Source organism: Mirounga leonina, unplaced genomic scaffold (assembly GCF_011800145.1).
Source record: "Mirounga leonina isolate KUSES-001 unplaced genomic scaffold, KU_Mleo_1.0 Mir_178, whole genome shotgun sequence".
Classification (NCBI taxonomy): domain Eukaryota; kingdom Metazoa; phylum Chordata; class Mammalia; order Carnivora; family Phocidae; genus Mirounga; species Mirounga leonina.
In genome coordinates, this window is record NW_023270464.1 from 444,215 (window position 1) to 461,217 (window position 17,003).

Consider the following 17,003-nt stretch of genomic DNA (forward strand, 5'->3'; position numbering starts at 1 on the left):
CACATATGGTATTTTAATTTAAAAGAGAAAACTATATATTACTTGGATTTAACATTTAAAAAGCTAGAATAAAAATGAAGCTGAGATAAGTACTATTCTACCACAATAGACTCTAGTTCCTAAAAGATGCCTCTAAAATTGAGGTCAGTGAAAAACATTGAGATGGGAGTTATTATGTTTCTCTTAACTCTTAACTTTTAAAACAGTATCACTTGACTCCTTGCAATGACAAATGAGGAAATCAGCTCACTTACCAGCTCCTTATGATTTTTTTTTTACTTTGTCAAGGTATATCACATTTAGAGACTACACTGTGTTAATAATTCTATATTTGTACAATCTTATATATATACTTAACTGGGTTCATTATTCACATCATCCTTCAACCAATTTTTTCTATCTTTCAATTCACTAGAAAATTTTCACTGAACATATATTAAAAATAAACAACCATGGATGCTATAATCTTTGAGTTCTTTTGTTATGGAATGTTTGCCTGAACCACAAAATGGACAAATATAATATTTTCAAACTGTACTTTCTTTCCCTAAAACATTGTAGGCATTGTCTCATCTTCTGGCATTAAATGTTATGTTAAGAGTCTGAAGTCACATTGAACACAAATGGGGTTAATGTTAAAAAATGTTAATGTTAAAAAATGATTGTTAATTTTGTTGGGTGTGCTAATGAAATTGTGGTTGTATTAATATCTTTATTACAGACAACTACTGAAGTATTTATATGTGAAATGATTATGTTGGGGATTTGCTTTTTAAAATTTCATAAGGAAATAAAATGAGTGTGTAAGCATATGTGTAAATGGATTTATCAAGCAAATGACACCTGTTACCACCTCCAGGCAAGGACGAGTCCTGCTGCATGGAGGATAGCAAAATAGGGTATGGATACCTGCCACCAAGAGCAGTAGTCACAAGATATCTACTCACTCCATGGTTTATAAATGCCGGGGTCACCAAGAGAGACATGATTCACATAGGCACTGGATAGACCAACACTTAACTCTCACACAGAAGAACCAGAGCAAGATCAGCTTCAACAATGGGTTTTAGTCTGTCATGGTCACCAGGTTCCAGCCTGTGGCCAATGCAGGGCAATGGTCTGTATTCACCCCTCTTTTGCTACAAGCTAAGGACCCCATTCCTTCCCTGCTGGGAATGGATATAGTAGTGGGGTTGGTCAAGTGCCATATGATGCACAAGCTTAAGCAGAACAAAGGAGTACACAGAATCTGAAGCAGGGAAAGGTATTGCCACACAAGGTGATAAACCCAGCATAAACTGCCAAGGCTCTATATGTCTTGAAAAAGAAGTATTCTAGGCCCTACATCCATTCTCATGCAGCTAAGCAGGGGTCAGAAGACTGCACACATGTGATTGCCTTTCCCATCAAGATTAAAAGAGTAAAAACACTAGAAAGTTGCTAATTAAGTTGGGTGACAAGTAAAAGTATATGAGGATTGCATGCTATTCTCTCTTTATGTGTTTGTAAACATTCTTTTTTTCTTTTTAAGTAGGTTCCATGCCCAGCATGGAGGCTAATGTGGGGCCTGAACTCACAACCCTGAGATCAAAACCTGAGCTTAAATCAAGAGTCAGATGCTCGGGCGCCTGGGTGGCGGCTCAGTTGGTTAAGCGACTGCCTTCAGCTCAGGTCATGATCCCAGAGTCCTGGGATTGAGTCCCGCATCGGGCTCCCTGCTCGGCAGGAAGCCTGCTTCTCCCTCTCCCACTCCCCCTGCTTGTGTTCCCTCTCTCGCTGTGTCTCTCTCTGTCAAATAAATAAATAAAAAAAATCTTAAAAAAAAAAAAAAAGAGTCAGATGCTCAACTGACTGAGCCACCCAGGCATCCCTGCAAATATTCTTAATAGAAGTATTTGTGGGTTTTTTTTTTTTTTAACTCTGAAGTCAGACTGATTTTCAAAAATATTTTTTTATTTCTGTGTTTGAGAAGAGTTCAAATACAAATAAGGAGTCAGGAAAGATTGAATAATCTGTTTTTTTCCTTCATTATAAAATATTTCAAATGCATATCAAAGTGCAGAGAATAACACTTTAAAAAAGCCATGTACTCATCCCTTCAAATCGATCTAATCCTAATATTTTAATGTATTTGGCTCAAATTTTTAAAGGAAATATATAATAGCAAAGGCTCTCTTTTATTCCATCTCTCTTTCTTCTGCCTGGCATCTGCAGAATTAGTTATCCTTGAAGCTCAATAACTCATTTAAGATATATCACAGTATTGACCAATCTGTACCATTTCTCCTAGGACAAAGTGTATCCTTTCTTTTGTAGATTGTTTTTCCTTCTTTCAGCAATTTTCTTTTTTTAAAAAATATTTTATGTATTTATTTGAGGGGCAGAGAGAGAGAGAGCGCGAGCACGAGTGGGGGGAGGGGCAGAGGAGGAGGGAGAAGCAGGTTCCCCATTGAGCAGGGAGCGCAAGGTGGGGCTTGATCCCAGGACCCCGAGATCATGTCCTGAGCTGAAGGCAGACGCTAACAGACTGAGCTACCCAGGGGCCCCCAGCAATTTTCTACCACTGTGTTTTTAAATATCCCCAAGATACCCCTCCCCTTCTTATGTTCTGTAAGGTGAGTTCTCTATTTTAAGAACACCAGTTATCCTTATGTTGGATAGTCTTTTGTTACGCTTGTTTTCTTCTTAACTCTCTTGATATTTATCCTCTATGTCTATAACCACTAATAAAATATTGGTGATATTCTATTTGTTTCATTAGCTCTGAAATTTTATTTTTCACCAAATCTGTTGTTGTGTACAGCTTGGTCTACCCATATCTATATATCTATATCTATATCTATATCTATCATCTCCCCTGCCCAGATCAAAATATAGCAGATATCTAGGACCCCAGAATTTCCTTCTTGAAAACTTCCAAACTCATTCTATGAGGCCAGCATTACCTTGATCACAAAACCAGACAAAGACCCCACCATTATAATTGGAAAATTACAGACCAATATCTCTGATGAACATGGATGCCAAAATTCTCACCAAGATACTAGTCAATAGCATGAACAGTACATTCAAAGGATTCTTCACCAACACAAAGTGGGATTTACTCCTGGGCTGCAAGCGTGGTTAGACATCTGCAAATCAATCAATGTGATACATCACATTAACAAAAGAAAGGACAAGAGCCATATGATCCTCTCATTTGATGCAGAAAAAACATTTGACAAAAATACAGCATCCTTTCTTGATTAAAACTTTGCAGTGTAGGGAGAGAAGGAACATATCTCAATATCATAAAAGCCATATTACAAAGACCCCACAGTGAATATCATTGTCAATAGGGAAAAACTGACAGCCTTCCTAAGGTCAGGAACATGACAGGGATGTTCACTCTCACCACTCCTGTTCAACATAGTACTGGAAGTCCTAGTCTCAGCAATCAGACAACAAAAAGAAATAAAAGGCATCCAAATTATCAAAGAGGTCAAACTCTCACTCTTCACAGATGACATGATACTCTATGTGGAAAACACAAAAGACTCCACCCCAAAATTGCTAGAACTCATACAGGAATTCAGCTAAGTGGCAGAATATAAAATCAAACACAGAAATAAGTTGCATTTCTATACACTAACAATGAGACGGAAGAAGAGAAATTAAGGAATCGATCCCATTTGCAAGTGTACCAAAACCATAAGATAGCTAGGAATAAACCTAACCAAAGAGGTAAAGGATCTGTACTCTGAAAACTATAGAACACTTATGACAGAAATTGAGGAAGACACAAAGAAATGGAGAAACATTTCATGCTCATGGATTGGAAGAACAAATATTGTTAAAATGTCTATTCAATCCACTCTCTATTGAAATACCATCAACATTTTTTACAGGGCTAGAACACACAATCCTAAAATTTGTATGGAACCAGAAAAGCCCCCAAATAGCCAGAGGAATGTTGAAAAAGAAAACCAAAGCTGGTGGCATCACAGTTTCAGACTTCAAGCTCTATTACAAAGCTGTCATCATCAAGACCATGTGGTACTGGCACATAGATCAATGGAACAGAATAGAAAACCCAGAAATGGGCCCTCCACTCTATGGTCAACTAATCTCCCTGACAAAGCAGGAAAGAATATCCGATGGAAAAAAAGACAGTCTCTTCAACAAATGGTGTTGGGAAAATTGGACAGCCACAGGCAGAAGAATGAAACTGGACCACTGTCTTACAGCATACACAAAAATAAACGCAAAATGGATGAAAGACCTAAATGTGAGACAGGAATCCATCAAAAATCCTTGAGGAGAACACAGGCAACAATCTCTTTGACCTTGGCCACAGCAACTTCTTGTTAGACACGTATCCAAAGGCAAAGCAAGCAAGGGCAAAAATGAACTATTGGGACTTCATCAAGATAAAAAGCTTTTGCACAGCAAAGGAAACAGTCCACAAAACCAAAGGACAACCTACAGAATGGGAGAAGGTATTTGCAAATGTCTTATCAGATAAAGGGCTAGTATCCAAGATCTATAAAGAACTTATCAAACTCAACACCCAGGGAGCGCCTGGGTGGCTCAGTTGTTAAGCAGCTGCCTTCCACTCAGGTCATGATCCTGGGGTCCTGGGATCGAGCCCCTCATCAGGCTCCCTGCTCAGCGGGAAGCCTGCTTCTCCCTCTCCCACTCCCCCTGCTTGTGTTCCCTCTCTTGCTGTGTCTCTCTGTGTCAAATAAATAAATAAAATCTTTAAAAAAAACAAAAACAAAAACAAAAACTCAACACCCAAAAAACAAAGAATCCAGTCAAGAAATGGGCAGAAGACATGAACAGACATTTCTCCAAAGAAGACCTACAAATGGCCAATAGATACATGAAAAAGTACTTCACATCCCTTGGAATCAGGGAAATACATATCAAAAGCATAATGAGATACCACCTCACGTCAGTCAGAATGGCAAAAATTAACAAGTCAGGAAACAACAAATGTTGGAAAGGATGTGGAGAAAAGGGAACCCTCATAAAATGCTGGTGGGAATGCAAACTGGTGGAGCCACTCTGGAAAACAGTATGGAAGTTCCTCACAAAATTAAAAATAGAGCTACCCTAGGACCCAGGAATTGGACTACTAGGTAGTTACCTCAAAGATACAAATGTAGTGATCCGAAGGGGCACCTGCACCCCGATGTTTATAGCAGCAATGTCCACGATAGCCAAACTATGGAAAGAGCCCAGATGTCCATCGACAGATGGATGGATAAAGAAGATGTGGTATATATATATACAATGGAATATTACTCTGTCATCAAAAAATGAAATCTTACCATTTGCAATGATATGGATGGAACATACTAGAGGGTAGAATGGTAATCGAAATAAGTCAATCAGAGAAAGACAATTACTCGATGTCACTCCTATGTGTGACATTTAAAACAAAACAGAGGATCATAGGCGAAGAGAGGGAAAAATAAGACGAAATCAGAGGGAGACAAATCATAAAAGACTCTTGACTATAGGAAACAGACTGAGGGTTGCTGGAGGGAAGGTAGGGTGGGATGGGGTAATTGAGTGATGGGCATTAAGGAGGGCATGTGATGTAATGATCACCAGATGTTATATGCGACTGATGAATCACTGAATTCTACCTCTGAAACTAATAATACACTATGTGTATTAACACTATTAACTATTAACACTATATGTTAATAAATTGAATTGAAATAAAATAAAATTTTAAAAAAGAAAATAAAGAAGTTCCTTCCTGATCTATACCCTTCCTCAAGAAAATCACTACTCTGACTTCAATAATTATTATTTAGTTTTGCCTTCTTGAACTTCACAAGTGAAATATAGTACATTCTCTCTTATAGCTGGTTTCTTTCACTCAACCTAATATGTGAGATCCATCCATGTTGTTGAATGTTCCAGTACTTTATTCTTTTTGTGTGTGGGGGTCGTATTCCATTAGGTGAATATAACACAATTTATCTGGGCACCTGGATGGCTCAGTCAGCTAAGCGTCTGCCTTCGTTTCAAGTCATGATCCCAGGGTCCTGGGACTGAGTCCCGCATGGAGCCCCGCAGCCCCACGTCAAATCAAGCTCAGCGGGGAGCCTGCTTCTCCCTCTCCCTCATGTATTCTATATATATAGATGTGTAGGGGAAAGTTTCTGAAATCTATCTGATCTTGAGAAGGAAAAAGTGGGTTTGGACCTCTTTACCTGTATACATCCAGGATGGCCACCCAACCCATCTGAGTGGGTATAGTGATAATATTTGATTTAACTATTCCCAGTAAGACAGGAAAATAAAACAAGAAAGAAGCTTGGTTAAGTCTCATTATGCAAATATCAGGCATTATATATTACTATATATTTCCATCCATTGGTCCCTCTGCCTGCCGCTCCCCCTGCTTGTGCTCTCTCTCTCTCAAATAAATAAATAAAATATGAAAAAAAACCCCACAATTTATCCTTTCTCTTGTTGATGGACATTTAGGTTGTATCCATTTGGGGATTATTATGAATGAAAATGGCTATGCACATTCTTGTATAAGAACATATGCACTCATTTCTCTTGTGTACATACCTAAGAGTGGAATTTCAGAAGGTAGGCATATGTTTAGCCTTAATAGAAAACACCAAAAAGTTTTCCAATGTGATTATACCACTCTATACTCCCATCAGCATTGTTTGACCATTCTGGTACCATCACACCTTTCTGATACTCACATTTAATCTCTTAACTTTCAGCAGAGATAAAATAATGGAAAGATCCAGAATAGTATGCATATTCAGGAGGAACACTCAGTAAAGCATTGATTTCGTTCACCTAATTCTGATACTGAAAACCATAATGTGGCCAGAATGGGGAAAGAAGCCTGGCAGAACCCTCCCAACGAAGTGCCCGTTGCTTCAGTGAGCTATATGCCCCATACCCTCAAGTCCCAGGAGGATGAGAAGGGATTGAGAAGTTTCCTTCTGGGGGATGCCTGAGTGGCTCAGTCAGTTAAGCAACTGCCTTCGGCTCAGGTCATGATCCCAGGGTCCTGGGATCCAGTCCCACATTGGGCTCCCTGCTGAGCAGGGAGCCTGCTTCTCCCTCTGCCTGCCGCTCCCCCTGCTTTGTGCTCTCTCTCTCTGACAAATAAATGAATAAAATCTTTTTTAAAAATGCTATAATAAAAAAAAAAAGAAGTTTCCTTCTGGGTATGCTATTTCCTCTGGTCTTTTTCACCCTTGGGCCTCTGAGACAGAAAGAGGGAGAGAGAGAGAATGAGAGAGAGAGAGGGTGGAGAGAGAGCGAGCTCTGACACCCAGTGATCAGAGAGTAGTGTCTCCTGCCTCACCCTGTGTGAGGGGCTGGTCCTTTGGCTCCTGCTTCAGGAATTCTGAAATCTGTAGGTCCTTGGTATGTTCATTTATTAAACATGGTTTAAAGTAAAGTCTCCCAGCTCTGTTGGATGGGTCCCCATGAGGGGAGCCAGGACCAACAAGGGGTCCTTTCTTGAAGGAAGCAGCCCTCTGGTCAGAGTCTTTGGGCCTCCAGGTCTTATAATGCTCCCCCAAAAAAGCTTTCTGGGCATGTGGTAGAGGCAAGTGGCCTTGAGAAGGCAGTGTTTGTCCCCATCCTAAAGAACACTCATACAAGTTTGAAAGGAGGGCTTGGGGTTGTGCCATTCTGAGCTGAGTCAGCTAGATATGAGCAGGGCTGAATGGAGCAGAGGGAGGTCCAGCAGCTCTGACCTTGAAAGAAACAAAGCCCTCCCAGGTGCTGGCTTAGGTGAGCCTTGGGCACCTACTCCATAATTTCTAACAATACCCAGAAATACCAGCCCATAAACCAGCTAGTGAGTAATATATTTCTAGAGCTAAAAAAGACCTTGGGAAGATCTGTTCTAAATCAACACATGCATTATATACAAACTGGAGGCTCCTAGGGGCTAGCAGCAGCCTGTTTGGAGGTCGTGGCAAGTACATTAGATTTTAAGGGCAATGGGAGTCATGGGGTGTGGACTTTAAGGTTTTAGGAACAGAAAGATGAATATATTTTAGAGTGATATGGGTAAACTGAAAATAAGGTTTTGAGGTAGAACCATTAAAAATTTTTTTGGGGAAAAATCTTTCACCTCCAAAACTCTCTCAGCATTTCTGCAGAGGTAACTAGGTGAGGAGAAAAAAGAATTCTTTGGGAGGAATGACCATGCATAGTTATCACTTATTTTTGTCTTTATATTTTGTTTATTATAAAATATAACATATTTGGAAAAGTACATAAAACAAATGCACAGTGGAACAAAGTATTATAAAATCAATTCCCAGGTAACCACCAACCAGGCCAAGACTTATGTGGTTGGCAGCAGCCCAGAAGAACCTGACTGCTTCTGTCTCACAGCCACCTCCTCCCAAACTAGAGGGAATGACTCTCTTGCTTTTCTTTAGAGCTTTACATCCCAAGGGTAGGTCAAGGGTTGGAAAACTATGGCCTGCCAAATCTGGAACCCAGTCTGTTTTTAAATTAAGTTTTGATGGAATATAATCACACCCATTCTGTTATGCATTGTGCTGTTTATAACTACTTTCCGGCTACAAGAGCAGAGTTGAGTAGTTGCTGCAGAGACCCAGATGGCTGGCTAAGCCTAAAATATTTCTTATCTGACTCTTCAGAAAAAAAATGGGGCTCCCAGGTGTAGTTTGTGATCTACCAAACCTGCAGTTTACTGCCCCCTGGTGTAGTGAGTGCTCTACCAATTTTCCCCCAGCTGCTGAGAGGATTGGCTGCCTGGAATTCACTGTTGCCCACTTCTCTGGCAGTCGGTGGGGGAAAACCCGGCGACAGTCTCTTGGTGCAACCCTCAGTCAACTGATGCTATTATAAATGTAATTGTCTTTTAATTTCATTTTTAAATGGTTTATAGCTAATGTATAGAAATGCAATTGATTATTAAATATCAGTCTTATATCCTGCAACCGTGCTGAAATTGTTTCTTACTTCTTACCTCTAATAAATTTTTAGTAGACTCCTTAAGGTTTTCTGTGTAGAGCTCATGTCATCTGCAAAAAATTTTTACTTCTTCCTCTTCCATCAAGTTGACTTTCATTCTCTTTTATGTCTAATTATGCTACCTAGAACCTCATGCTAGATTTGTTGAATAGTTGCAGCAAGAGCAGACATCCTTATCTTATTCTTGATCTTAGGGGGAAATCTTTCAGTCTTTCAGTGTTAACTATGATGTTTGCAAATTTTTTGTAGATGCCCTTTGTCAGATTGAGGAAGTTCCCTTATATTTCTAACTTGAGGGATTTTTTAAAAAATCATGAATGGGGGCGCCTGGGTGGCTCGGTTAAGCGACTGCCTTCCGCTCAGGTCATGATCCTGGAGTCCCTGTATTGAATCCCGCATCAGGCTCCCTGCTCGGCAGGGAGTCTGCTTCTCCCTCCGACCCTCCCCCCTTTCATGCTCTCTCTCTCTCTCTCAGTCTCTCTCTCTCAAATAAATAAATAAAATCTAAAAAAAAAAAATCATGAATGGATGTTAGATTTTGTCAAATTCTTTTTCTGAGTCTATTGAGATGATTATGTGTTTCCTTCTTTTCTGAGTAATATGATGCTTTACGTAGATTGGTTATCATATGTTGAAACACCCAAATCCCACTTACTCACGATGTGCTTTATCTGGATTTGGCTTGCTGGTATTTTGTTGAGAATTTTTGCATCTACATTTATAAGGGATATTGGTTTGTAGTTTTTTGTGATGTCTTTGTCTGATTTTGGTATTGGGATTATACTGAACTCATAGAATGAGTTGGGAAATGTTCCTTCTTCTATTTTTTGAAAGATTTGTGAAGAGTTGGTGTTAATTTTTCAAATGTTTGGTAGAATTCACCAATGAAGCCATCTGGTTCTGAGCTTATCTCTGTGGGAAGTTTTTTGAATGTTAATCCATATCTTTACTTTCTTTTTTTAAAAATTTTATTATGTTATGTTAGTCACCATACAATACATCATTAGTTTTTGATGTGGTGATCCACGATCCATTGTTTTTGTATAATACCCAGTGCTCCATGCAGTACGTGCCCTCCTTAATACCTGTCACCGGGCTAACCAATCCCCCCTCCCCCCTCCACTCTAAAGCCCTGTTTGTTTCTCAGAGTCAATAGTCTCTCATGGTTCATCTCTCCCTCCAATTCCCACCCCCCTCATTTTTCCCTTCCTTCTCCTAGTGTCCTCCATGCTATTCCTTATGTTCCACAAATAAGTGAAACCATATGCTAATTGACTTTCTCTGCTTGACTTATTTCACTTAGCATAATCTCCTCCAGTCCCATCCATGTGGATGTAAAAGTTGGGTATTCATCCTTTCTGATGGCTGAGTAACATTCCATTGTAGATATGGACCACATCTTCTTTATCCATTCATCTGTTGAAGGGCATCTCGGCTCTTTCCACAGTTTGGCTGTTGCGGACATTGCTGCTATGAACATTGGGGTGCATATAGCACTTCTTTTCACTACATCTGTGTCTTTGGGGTAAATACCCAGTAGTGCAATTCCTGGGTCATAGGGTAGCTCTATTTTTAAATTTTTGAGGCACCTCCACACTGTTTTCCAAAGTGGCTGTCCCAACTTGCATTCCCACCAACAGCGTAAGAGGGTTCCCCTTTCTCCACAACCTCTCCAACATTTGTTGTTTCTTTCCCTGTCCATTTTTGCCATTCTAACTGGTGTAAGGTGCTATCTCACTGTGGTTTTGATTTGAATTTCCCTGATGGCTAATGATGATGAACATTTTTTCATGTGTCTGTTAGCCATTTGCATGTCTTCTTCAGAGAAGTGTCTGTTCATATCTTCTGCCCACTTTTTGACTTGATTATTTGTTTTTTGGGTGTTGAGTTTGAGAAGTTCTTTATAGATCTTGGATACCAGCCCTTTATCTGTAGTGTCATTTGCAAAAATCTTCTCCCATTCTGTGGGTTGCCTCTTAGTTTTGTTGACTGTTTCCTCTGCTGTGCAGAAGCTTTTTATCTTGATGAAGTCCCAAAAGTTCATGCTTGCTTTTGTTTCACTAGCTTTTGGAGATGTATCTTGAAAGAAGTTGCTGTGGCCGATGTCAAAGATCCTATGTTCTCCTCTAGGATTTTGATGGATTCCTGTCTCACATTGAGGTCTTTCATCCGCTTGAGTTTATCTTTGTGAATGGTGTTAGAGAATGGTCGAGTTTCATTCTTCTGCCTGTGGCTGTCCAATTTTCCCAGCACCATTTATTGAAGAGACTGTCTTTTTTCCATTGCATGTTTTTTCCTGCTTTGTCAAAGATTATTTGACCATAGAGTTGAGGGTCCATATCTGGGTTCTCTATTCTGTTCCATTGGTCTGTATGTCTGTTTTTGTGCCAGTATCATGCTGTCTTGGTGATCACCGCTTTGTAATATAGCTTGAAATCGGGCAACGTGACGCCCCCAGCTTTGTTTTTCTTTTTCAGCATTTCCTTGGCGATTCGGGGTCTTTTCTGATTCCATACAAATTTTAGGATTGTTCCAGCACTTTGAGGGAAAAATGTCATTGGAATTTTGATCGGGATGGCATTGAAGGTATAGATTGCTCTGGGTAGCATAGACATTTTAACAATGTTTATTCTTCCGATCCATGAGCATGGAATATTTTTCCATCTTTTTGTGTCTTCTTCAATTTCTTTCATGAGTGTTCTGTAGTTCCTAGAGTATAGATCCTTTACCTCTTTGGTTAGGTTTATTCCGAGGTATCTTATGGTTTTTGGTGCTATTGTGAATGGAATCGTTTCTCTAATTTCTCTTTCTACAGTTGCGTTGTTACTGTATAAGAAAGCAACTGATGTCTGTGCATTGATTTTGTATCCTGCCACATTACTGAATTGCTGTATGAGTTCTAGTGATTTGGGGGTGGAGTCTTTTGGGTTTTCCGCGTAAAGTATCATGTTGTCTGCGAAAAGAGAGAGTTTGACTTCTTCTTTGCCAATTTGAATACCTTTTATTTCTTTTTGTTGTCTGATTGCTGTTGCTCGGAATTCTAGTACTATGTTGAACAGTAGTGGCAAGAGTGGGCATTCTTGACATGTTCCTGATCTTAAGGGAAAGGCTCTCAGCTTTTCCCCATTGAGGGTGATATTTGCTGTGGGTTTTTCATAGATGGATTTTATGAACTTGAGGAATGTTACCTCTATCCCTATACTCTGAAGAGTTTTAATCAGGAAAGGATGCTGTATTTTGTCAAATGCTTTTTCTGCATCAATTGAGAGGACCATATGGTTCTTGTCTCTCCTCTTATTAATGTGTTCTATCACATTGATTGATTTGAGAATGTTGAACCACCCTTGCATCCCAAGGATAAATCCCACTGGGTCATGGTGGATGATCCTTTTAATGTATTGTTGGATCCTATTAGCTAGGATTTTGTTGAGGATTTTGGAATCCATATTCATCAGGAATATCGGTCTGAAATTCTCCTTTTTGATGGGGTCTTTGCCTGGTTTGGGGATTAAGGTAATGCTGGCCTCATAGAATGAGTTTGGAAGTTTTCCTTCTGTTTCTACTTTGTGAAACAGCTTCAGTAGAATAGGTATTCTTTCTTTTCTGAATGTTTGGTAGCATTCTCCAGGGAATCCATCAGGCCCTGGACTCTTGTTTTTGGGGAGGTTTTTGATCACTGCTTCAATCTCGTTACTGGTTATTGGCCTATTCAGGTTGTCAATTTCTTCCTGCTTCAGTCTTGGGAGTTTATAGGTTTCCAGGAAGGCCTCCATTTCATCCAGATTGCTCAGTTTATTGGCATATAGTTGTTGATAATAATTTCTAGTAATTGTTTCTATTTCCTTGGTGTTAGTCATGATCTCTCCCCTTTCATTCATAATTTTATTAATTTGGGCCCTTTCTCTTTTCTTTTGGATAAGTCTGGCCAGTGGTTTATCGATCTTATTAATTCTTTCAAAGAACCAACTTCTAGTATGTTGATCTGATCTACTGTGTTTCTGGTTTCTAATTCATTGATCTCTACTTTAATTTTAATTATTTCTCTTCTAATGCATGGCTTAGGCATCGTTTGTTGCTTTTTCTCTAGTTCTTTAAGGTGTAGAGTTAGTTGGTGAATTCGGGATTTTTCTATTTTTTTGAGTGAGGCTTGGATGGCTATGTATTTCCCCCTTAGGACCGCCTTTGCAGTATCCCATAGGTTTTGGACCGATGTGTTTTCATTCTCATTGATTTCCATGAATTGTTTAAGTTCTTCTTTGATTTCCTGGTTGACCCAAACATTCTTGAGCAGAGTGGTCTTTAGCTTCCAAGTGTTTGAATTTGTGCCAAATTTTTTCTTGTGATTGAGTTCCTGTTTTAAAGCATTGTGGTCTGAGAATATGCAGGGAATAATTTCAGTCTTTTGGTATCAGTTGAGACCTGATTTGTGACCCACTATGTGGTCTATTCTGGAGAAAGTTCCATGTGCGCTCGAGAAGAATGAGTATTCTGTTGTTTTAGGGTGGAATGTTCTGTAAATATCTATGAGGTCCATCTGATCCAGTGTATCATTCAAAGCTCTTGTTTCCTTGTAGATTTTCTGCTTAGATGATCTGTCTGTTGCTGAGAGTGGAGTATTGAGGTCTCCTACAATTAACGTATTATCAATATGACTCTTTATTTTGGTTAAGAGTTGGCTTATGTAGATGGCTGCTCCCATATTGGGGGTTTAGATATTTACAATTGTTAGATCTTCTTGTTGGATAGACCCTTTAAGAATGATATAGTGTCCTTCTGTGTCTCTAACTACAGACTTTAGTTTAAAATCTAATTTGTCTGATATAAGAATTGCTACCCCAGCTTTCTTTTGAGGTCCGCTGGCATGGAAGATGGATCTCCATCCCTTCACTTTCAGTCTGGATGTATCTTTAGGTTCAAAATGAGTCTCTTGTAGGCAGCGTATGGATGGGTCCTGTCTTTTTATCCAATCTGCAACTCTGTGCCATTTTATGGGAGCATTTAGGCCATTCACGTTGAGAGTGATTATTGAAAGATATGAATTAATTGTCATCATGTTGCCTGTGAAGACATTGTTTTTATAGATTGTCCCTGTAAATTTCTGTTGTATATCACTCTTGGGGTCTTTTTCCTTTTATAGAACCCCCTTTAATATTTCTTGCAGGGCTGGCTTAGTGGTCACATATTCTTTCAGTTTCTGCCAGTCGTGGAAGCTCCGCATCTCTCCATCCATTCTAAATGAAAGCCTTGCTGGATAAAGTATTCTTGGCTGCATGTTCTTCTCATTTAGTACCCTGAATATGTCTTGCCAGGCCTTTCTGGCTTTCTAGGTCTCTGTGGATAAGTCTGACATTATTCGGATGTTCCTCCCTCTGTACGTAAGGCATCTCTTCCTCCTAACTGCCCTTAAGATGGTTTCCTTGGTTCTAAGATTTACAAGTTTTACTATTACATGCTGGGGTGTTGGCCTGTTTTCCTTGATCTTGGGAGGGGTCCTCTCTGCCTCTAGGACGCGAATGTTTGTTTCATTCCCCGGATTAGGGATGTTCTCAGCTACAATTTGCTCAAATACATCTTCTAGTCCTCTCTCTCTCTCCACTCCCTCCGGGATTCCAATTATTCTGACATTGGAACGCTTCATGGTGTCACTTATTTCTCTGATTCTATTTTCGTGGATTTTGAGTTGTTTTCCCTGGCCTCCTCTTTTCCCTTTTTATCTATTATATTGTCTTCCAGGTCACTTATTCGTTCTTCTGCCTTGCTTACCCTAGCTGTTAGAGTATCTAGATTGGATTGGATCTCATTGATAGCATTTTTAAGTTCTGCCAATTCAGCTTTCATTTCTGCCCTTAGAGACTCTATGTTGCCATTAATTGATTTCTCCATTCTAGCTATTGTCTTCACAATTGCTAGCCTGAATTCCATCTCCGACATCTTGGTTATATCTGCATCCATTTGTAAATCTGCAGCATGAGTCATAATCTCTGAGTCTTTTCTATTTTGGGGGCTCCTCTTCCTAGTCATTCTGTTGATGGGTGTTTGAGGGAGTGTAAGAGTCCAAATTATTGACCAGAACCCAAGTAAGATGCACCTGTTTTCTTGGGACCTTTGGGTTGCTGGCCTCTTGTTTTCCCAGCCTGTCTTCTGGGGGAGGGGCCTGCCACCCTGTTGCTCAGGCAACCCTGTTTGGGCGGAGTTGCCCTGCCCGCCTGTGGCGGGGGATGGGCTCAGCGAAAATCAGTTTTTGGGGCTTTTGTTCTCTGGCGGCTTTCCCTGGCGGGTTTCCGCGTCTCTTCTGTGAGTCAGAGCAGAAGAGACTGTTTCCAACCCTCTGCCTCAGAGCAGAGAGATCACAGTCTGTTCTTCAGTGAGCTCTCCAGGCCACACTGTCTCCGTTTCTGTCCGTGCTGCTATAAACTGCAGCGGCCTGGGTTGTGTGCCCCTCCTCAGCGCCCCCAGTCCTGCTCCAGGTCGGGGCATGTTTCTGCCCTTTGTGCTTCTAAAACTGCCAGCCGCTCCCAGTTTGCCCACGTGACCCTGCCGCTCCAGGTTTCCGCCCCAGGGGCTGCCCTAAAGTCCTTTCCCCGCAGCTACCGGTCTGCGAGTTTTTGCCCTGTCCCCAGCGCACAAGGCTGTTGCTCACCAGCGGTGTAGGATCCCCACAGCTAGGCACACTCCCACTGCCATTTGTCCTCCGATATCTGCCCGTGGAATCACGGCTCCCCGCTTCGTACCTCGAAACCAACCGTCTGCGATATTCTGTTTGTAGACATCCAGATCTTCTTACATCTCAGGCTGGTTTTGTGGGTGCTCAGAGTGGTCTGGTAGATATCCAGCTCAATTCTGGGGACCAGTTGAAATAGGGTCCCCTACTGCTCTGCCATCTTTCCCTGTCCCCCCATATCTTTACTTTTTATAGGTCTATTCAGATTTTCTACATCTTCTCAAGTCAGTTTTGGTGTTTTTGTCTTTCTAGGAATTTCTCCATTCCATCTAGGTTATCTAATTTGTTGATAGATAATTGTTCGTAGTATTCCTTTATCATCTCTTATTTCTGTAAAGTTGGCAAATAATATCCCCAGATATTTTCCTGATTTTAGTAAGTTGAGTCATCTCCCTTTTTTTGTTGGTCTGACAAAAGGCTTGCCAATTTTGTTGATTCTTTCAAAGACCAAATTTTTGGTTTTGTGACTTTTTCTATTAATTTTCTATTCTCTAACTTATTTCCACTCTAATCTTTATTATTCATTCCTTCTGCTTGCTTTGGGTTTAGTTTGGTCTTCTTCAGTTTGCTCTTCTAGTTTTTAAGTTGGAAGCTTAGATTATTTATTTGAAGTCTTTCTTCTTTTTTAAATGTAGGCATTCACAGCTATAAATTTCCCTGTAAGCATTCCTTTTTCTGAATGCCATAAATTTTGGTATTTTGTGTTTTCATTTTCATTCATCTCAAATGTATTTTATAATTTCCCTTCTGGTTTCTTCTTTGACTCATTTTTTACAAGTATATTTTTAAATTTCCACATATTTTTGACTTACCAATTTCTTTCTATTAATTTATAACTTCAATAGAATTGAAATTATTATGTTTAATTTCAATCTTTTTCACTTTATTGGTGCTTGTTTAATGACCTAACATATGGTCTGTCCAGGGGAATGTGCCATGTACACCAGGGAGGAATATCTGTTCTGCTATTGTTGTTGGATGGAATGTTCAGTAGATGTCTGTTAAGTCTATTTGGTTATAGTGTTGTTCAAGTCTTCTACTTCCTTGTTGATTCTCTGCCTAGTTGTTCTATCCATTATTGAAAGTGGTGTATTGATGTCTCCAACAATTAATTTGAATTATCTATTTTTTCTTTCAATTCTATTCATTTCTGCTTTATATATTTTGATGGTCTCTTATTACATAATGTTTATAACTACTATATCTTTTTACTATGGTGAACATTTTATTAGTATGTAAAGTCCTTCTTTATCTCTTGAAAGCTTTTTTGATTTAAAGTTTATTTTGT